Raw genomic sequence first — 6,000 nt, 5'->3', positions numbered from 1 at the left:
AAACACTTACCACCCTGGGTTGAGAAATCATCCAAATTTTCGTTATGAAAATCAATCAACTCAACTCAATCCTAATTTTCAAGGACTTCTCAAACCCACTTTTTTCCTCGTTAACAATACTTCAATCTAGGAAATGCTCGAGGTGGGAATAACCAAAGAAATCAAGGAAATCAAGGTCAATTTTAGCAACCGGGTGGTAATCAAAGTGGGTCTTCAGGTAAAAGTTTATCAAGTGGGAATGAAGTGATGGACATGTTAAAGTTGATGCAACAAGACATGCAGAAAAGGAATCAACTTGATGAAGCCCGAATGCAAAAGGATGAAGTTCGTGACAAGGCCATCCAATCATTGACCACAAAAATGGGTCAACTTACAACTGAAGTGGCAGAATTGAAGAAAAACAAAGGTCAATTGGCAAGTGACACCAAGATAAATCTTTCTCATAACTCGTCTCGTAATGTTTCTATTAATCATGTTAGTGTGTTGAGAAGTGGTAAAGAGTATAAAGCTATTTTGTCACTGGGTTTGGTTGATGGAGAAATGGAGGATATTACGGGTAAGGAAACTGATGATGCAGAAATTGAAGCCAACAAACCCACTATACATGTCACTTTTGAGAAACCGTTACAAGCTTTGGGTCGAGCCTCAAATTTAAATGATAAAAACAAGGAAGTAGAATCAAATGTAGTTCCATTTCCTTCGGCTTTGCTTGACCCGGGCAAGAAAAATGTAATTTAAAATGGGGTCCTCAAAAGGAGGAAATGTGGGAAGTGTTTAAACAGGTAAAAGTGAATCGCATATGCATTGTTTTTGAAATGCACCCAAAAGAGGCATCAAAAAGTGCCAAAACGGGTGGATTTAACCGAGCGGGTAAGTGCGGTTTTAAAAGGAGACCTCCCTCCTAAGCTTCAAGAACCGGGAATACCCTTAATTAACATTCAAGTGGGTGATTTTCAAATGTCTAGGTCGTTATTGGATCTTCGGGCCGGAGTGAGCATTCTCCCGGGGGGTTTATATGACCAATACGACTTTGGTCCCTTGAAACGTGTGGAGAAACCGGTTGTATTGGCCGATTTGTCTCATATACTTCCCCGTGGAATCGTACGGGATGTAATTGTGAAGGTAAAGGATTTCTATTATACTGGAGATTTTTGGGTTTTGGATTATTCATCAGGTGACTCAAGTCAACAACAAAATGTTATATTGGGTCGACCATTTTTGAACACTGCTCATGCAATCATTTATTGTAGATTTGGTACTGTCGACATGGCATTTGGTAATCGAAAAATGCGTTTAAATGTTTTTACTAACGTTGCTAATTCATTAAGTGTTGAAGAATGTTTTTTGGCAGATGTGGTGGATCATTGTAATCCTCATGAATATGATGAGGATTGTGTGGAAGCTTGTATTTGTGATGATTCTGAACAGGTACACGTGTGTGCTTTACGAATTGATGAACAAAAACAGGATGCTTTAGCCTTGCAAGAGGGACGACCACCATGGACACATCAATGAGAGAGTTTGCCAAGGAAATCAATTCGGATACAAAACCATCTATGGAGTGTCCACAAAAGGTGGAATTGAAGGAGCTTCCAAGCCACTTGAAGTACGTTTTCTTAGAGGAGAATTAAACCCTCCCGGCTATCATTGCTTCAAATTTGGAGGAAGCTCAAGAGCGGGTGTTAGTGAAGGTGTTGGAAGCACATAAAGCAGCCATTGGATGGACGCTTGCAGATTTAAAAGGTATTAGTCCTTCTATTGTTATGCATAAAATAATTATAGATGAGGAGGCTAAACAAACAAGGGAGACACAAAAGAGATTGAACCCGAACTTGCGGGAAGTGGTGAAAAAGGAGGTGATCAAGTGGTTGGATGCATGGATCACTTATCCAATTTCAGACAGCTCATGGGTGAGCCCGACACAGGTAGTGCCCAAGAAAGCCGGCATCCAGGTAATAAAAGATGATAAAAGTGAACAAATTTCCACCCGACTAGTAACCGGTGGCCAGTGTGCGTCGATTATAGGAAATTAAATACCGCCACCTCAAAAAACCATTTTCCATTACCATTCATTGATCAAATAATTGAAAAACTTTTGGGTCAAAAATATTATTGTTTTTTGGATGCGTATTCAGGGTATAATCAAATTGCAATCCATCCCGATGACCAAAACAGAACCACTTTTACTTGTCTATATGGCACCTTTGCTTTTAGACGAATGTCATTTGGATTGTGTAATGCCCCGGCCACTTTTCAAAGATGTATGATGAGCATATATTCAGACATGGTTGGGGATTCACTTGAGGTTTTTATGGATGACTTTTCCATTTTTGGTTCAACTTTCGAGTCTTGTCTCAATGATTTATAAAAAGTTTTAAAACGATGTGTTGAGACAAACTTGGTGTTAAGTTGGGAGAAAAGTCATTTCATGGTACAAGAAGGTATTGTGTTAAGTCATGTGGTTTCAAGTAGGGGGTGGAAGTTGATAAAGATTAGAGTAATTTCATTTTTGCCACCCCTGAAAAATGTCAAAGGGGTGAGATCATTTTTGGGACATGCCGAATTCTATAGGAGATTCATTAAAGGTTTTAGTGCAATTTCAAAACCTTTATGTAATCTTTTATTGAAGGATGTCCCCATTGAGTTTACTGACGAATGTTTGCAAGCGTTTGACAGTTTGAAAGAGAAGTTAGCGCAAGCACCAATTCTGCAATCACCGGATTGGTCAAAGCCGTTTGAAATTATATGCGATGCTAGTGATAGCACGGTTGGAGCGGTTTTAGGTCAAAGAGTGGATAAAAAACCGGTGGTGATTTATTATGCGAGCAAAACTTTATCTGAGGCACAATTGAACTACACCACTACCGAAAAGGAGTTGCCTGTGGTGGTGTATGCATTAGATAAGTTTCGTTCGTATATTTTGGGCAGTAAATTGTGGTGTACTCGGATCATAGTGTGGTGCGATATTTGATGGAAAAGAAAGATGCAAAACCGCGTTTGATTCGATGGGTGTTATTGTTGCAAGAGTTTGATCTTGAAATCCGCGACAAGAACGGATGTGAGAATGTAGTAGCGGATCACTTGTCGCGAATTACACTTGAAGGTGTTGATGATCCGATAGAGATAAACAAGAAATTTCCGGATGAACAGTTGCTTGTTGTTTCAACCGTACCATGGTATGCTCACTATGTCAATTATTTGGCCACGGGTGTGATTCTGGAATATTGGTCCATGAAAAGGAGGCAACAATTCACTGCCCAAGTCAAGCAATACATTTGGGATGAACCGGAACTTTTCAAGGTTGGAGTGGATCAAGTTCTCAGAAGATGTGTACCCGAGAATGAAGTTCAAGAGATTTTGAAACACTCACATTCGTCGGCATGTGAGGGCCATTTTAGTGGCTCTAAAACGGGATATAAGGTACTTATGTGTGGGTTTTATTGGCCAACGATTTTTAAGGATGCTAATGAATATGCTCGGCATTGTTTAAATTGCCAAAGAGTATATCAAAAAGGAACGAAATGCCTTTACAACCCATTTTGGTTGTTGACATTTTTGATGTGTGGGGCATATATTTCATGGGCCCGTTTCCAAACTCACGCGGGTACCTTTACATTCTTGTTGCGGTTGATTATGTGTCAAAGTGGGCCGAAACGGTTGTAACAAGAACTAATGATCATTCTGTGGTGTGTAAGCTTGTTCAATCCAGCATTTTTTTCAAGATTCGGGATTATGAGAGTTTTCATAAGTGATGGTGGATCGCATTTCAAGAACTTTGCATTTGGCAAATTATTGAAGAATTATGGTGTTAATCACCGAATTGCAATGCCTTACCATCCTCAAACAAGTGGCCAAGTTGAAGTTTCTAATCGACAAATTTAAGAAATTTTAATGAAGACGGTTCGGGTTGATAGAAAAGATTGGTCGATTAAGTTGGATGATGCATTGTGGGCGTATCGAACGGCCTACAAGACACCGATTGGTACCACTCCTTATCGGTTGGTGTATAGGAAGGGTTGTCATTTGCCAATGGAAGTAGCTCACCGGGCGTTATGGGCAACTAAGAATGTTAATATGGATTACAATGAAGCCTGTGAGTTGAGGAAATTGAAATTGAACGAGTTGGAAAAAATCTGAGATGAAGCATATGAATGTGCTTCGAATTACAAAGAGAAATTGAAGAGGGTGCATGATGATAAGATACGGAAACGAACATGTGAGGTCGGTCAAAAAGTGTGGCTTTACAATTCAAGACTCAAATTGTTTCCTGGAAAGCTTAAAAGCAAATGGATGGGCCCATATATCATCACAAGAGTAGGGAAGTTTTGTGATGTTGAGATTGAGGACGCGTAAGGTCAAAGTAAACAAGTTGTGAATGGACATCGTCTCAAACCATACTTAGAGGGGAAGGATGTGAACATGCTTGACAATGACAAGGTGAGTTTCCTTCTAAGCTCACCGGAGGGTTCCATCGCGTAAAGGTCCAGGTTTGTTGTATAGTGTAATATAGTTATTGTTTAAAATTGTTTTTAAAATTACCTTTCTGGTCAGGAGTGTGTCCGATTCAAGTGTGGTGAAATTCATAGAAATTTCTTTGCCGTTTTGAGGACAACTCAGGTTATTCATGGGGGGTAGGGTAATTTTTAATTTTTAAATTTTAATACTCTTGAATGTCTCTTTTAATAAAAAATAATAATAATAAATTTAGGTTCACTGTGGACCACGGTAAAGACCGTGGCCCACGGTCAAGGCAACGTGGGTTACGGTCCAGCTTATGACCATGGTACGGTCCGTTCTGTTCAACATGGTTCAATTCAACCGTGGCCCACGGTTCAGCTAATCTTGGTTCATTGACTATGGTCGACCGTGGACCATGGTTCACACAGTGGCCCACGGTGCGGCTCTCACTGCTGCTAGACGACGGTAGTGCATGGTAACAAAAGAGTTTTATTTTTTTTTATAACACATCTAAGCCACATATTTTACCTAACATCTCTTTCATCGTCATACACTCTGCATTCAAACCCTAATTTCATCATCACATCTCTTTCAATTAATCACCAAAGCCTAAGATTGTTAACCCTATTTTGAGTGAATGTTTGAGAGGATTAACAATACAAACCTTAATTCCTGAGTTTTAATCCGATTGTGAGGGTTTGGGGGTGCCAAAAATTTCAAGGAACTTGAGGGTTTCTTGCTTGTTTGTGAAAAAGTACTTGTTTAGTGTAACGCCCGTTAATTCCAGTTTCAAGAATTAAAGCTTGTAGAGTATGTATAATTCTCGGGATTTATCCAACGTTTCTCGGAAGCCTTTGCGTCATCTCGGTACATTAAAACATTTAACTTTCCTTCCATTTTTCCTTACACTTCAATTTGGAGGGACTTGGATGTAAGTTTTGTTTTTATATCATAAAATATAACAGACCTTAACCCTAACTCCTACCATCTGCGATCGGCCGAAGAACAGCCTCCCCCTGGCGATTTTCTTCTGTGCAGCCGTGTTTCAACCGTAAAAACTTCAATTCAAGGTCGGTTTTATGATTCCCCATGTCTTTTACCCCTTAATTGATCATATTAACGCGCTTATTGTCGTTAAGATTGAGTTTTGATGATAACAGTTTGCTGACAGATTCGTATACATTTATTGTAGGGACTGTAACGTGATGTTAATCCATTGTTTTTGATTTATTCTTGATTCCATGATGTTCTACTTTGAGTCTAGTTTCTAGAAAGGTATAATACGTAATTTTTGGACGAGATTTGAATGGTTTTTATGAATTTATAAAATCGAGTGTCAAAGCTGATGCGGGATGACGGATTCTGGTCTGTCTTCCTGACGTCATAACCTTTTTTTGACTGGTCCAAATTGGTTGGTTCCACTTTTGGAAGTTAGTATTTTGAGTTTGGAACCAAACCCAATTAGAATCGTTTAATTTGGTTCGGTAATGAATTTTATAAAAGTAAAACCATTTTGTTGCGCAGCACGTACCTTGCTGTGTT

The sequence above is a fragment of the Bidens hawaiensis genome, unplaced genomic scaffold, assembly GCF_021521415.1.
Source record: "Bidens hawaiensis isolate Kalapana, Puna unplaced genomic scaffold, B.hawaiensis_p1.1 tig00004199_1, whole genome shotgun sequence".
NCBI lineage: Eukaryota > Viridiplantae > Streptophyta > Magnoliopsida > Asterales > Asteraceae > Bidens > Bidens hawaiensis.
The sequence above is the reverse complement of the archived record's forward strand: the minus strand, read 5'-3'. Positions refer to the sequence as shown.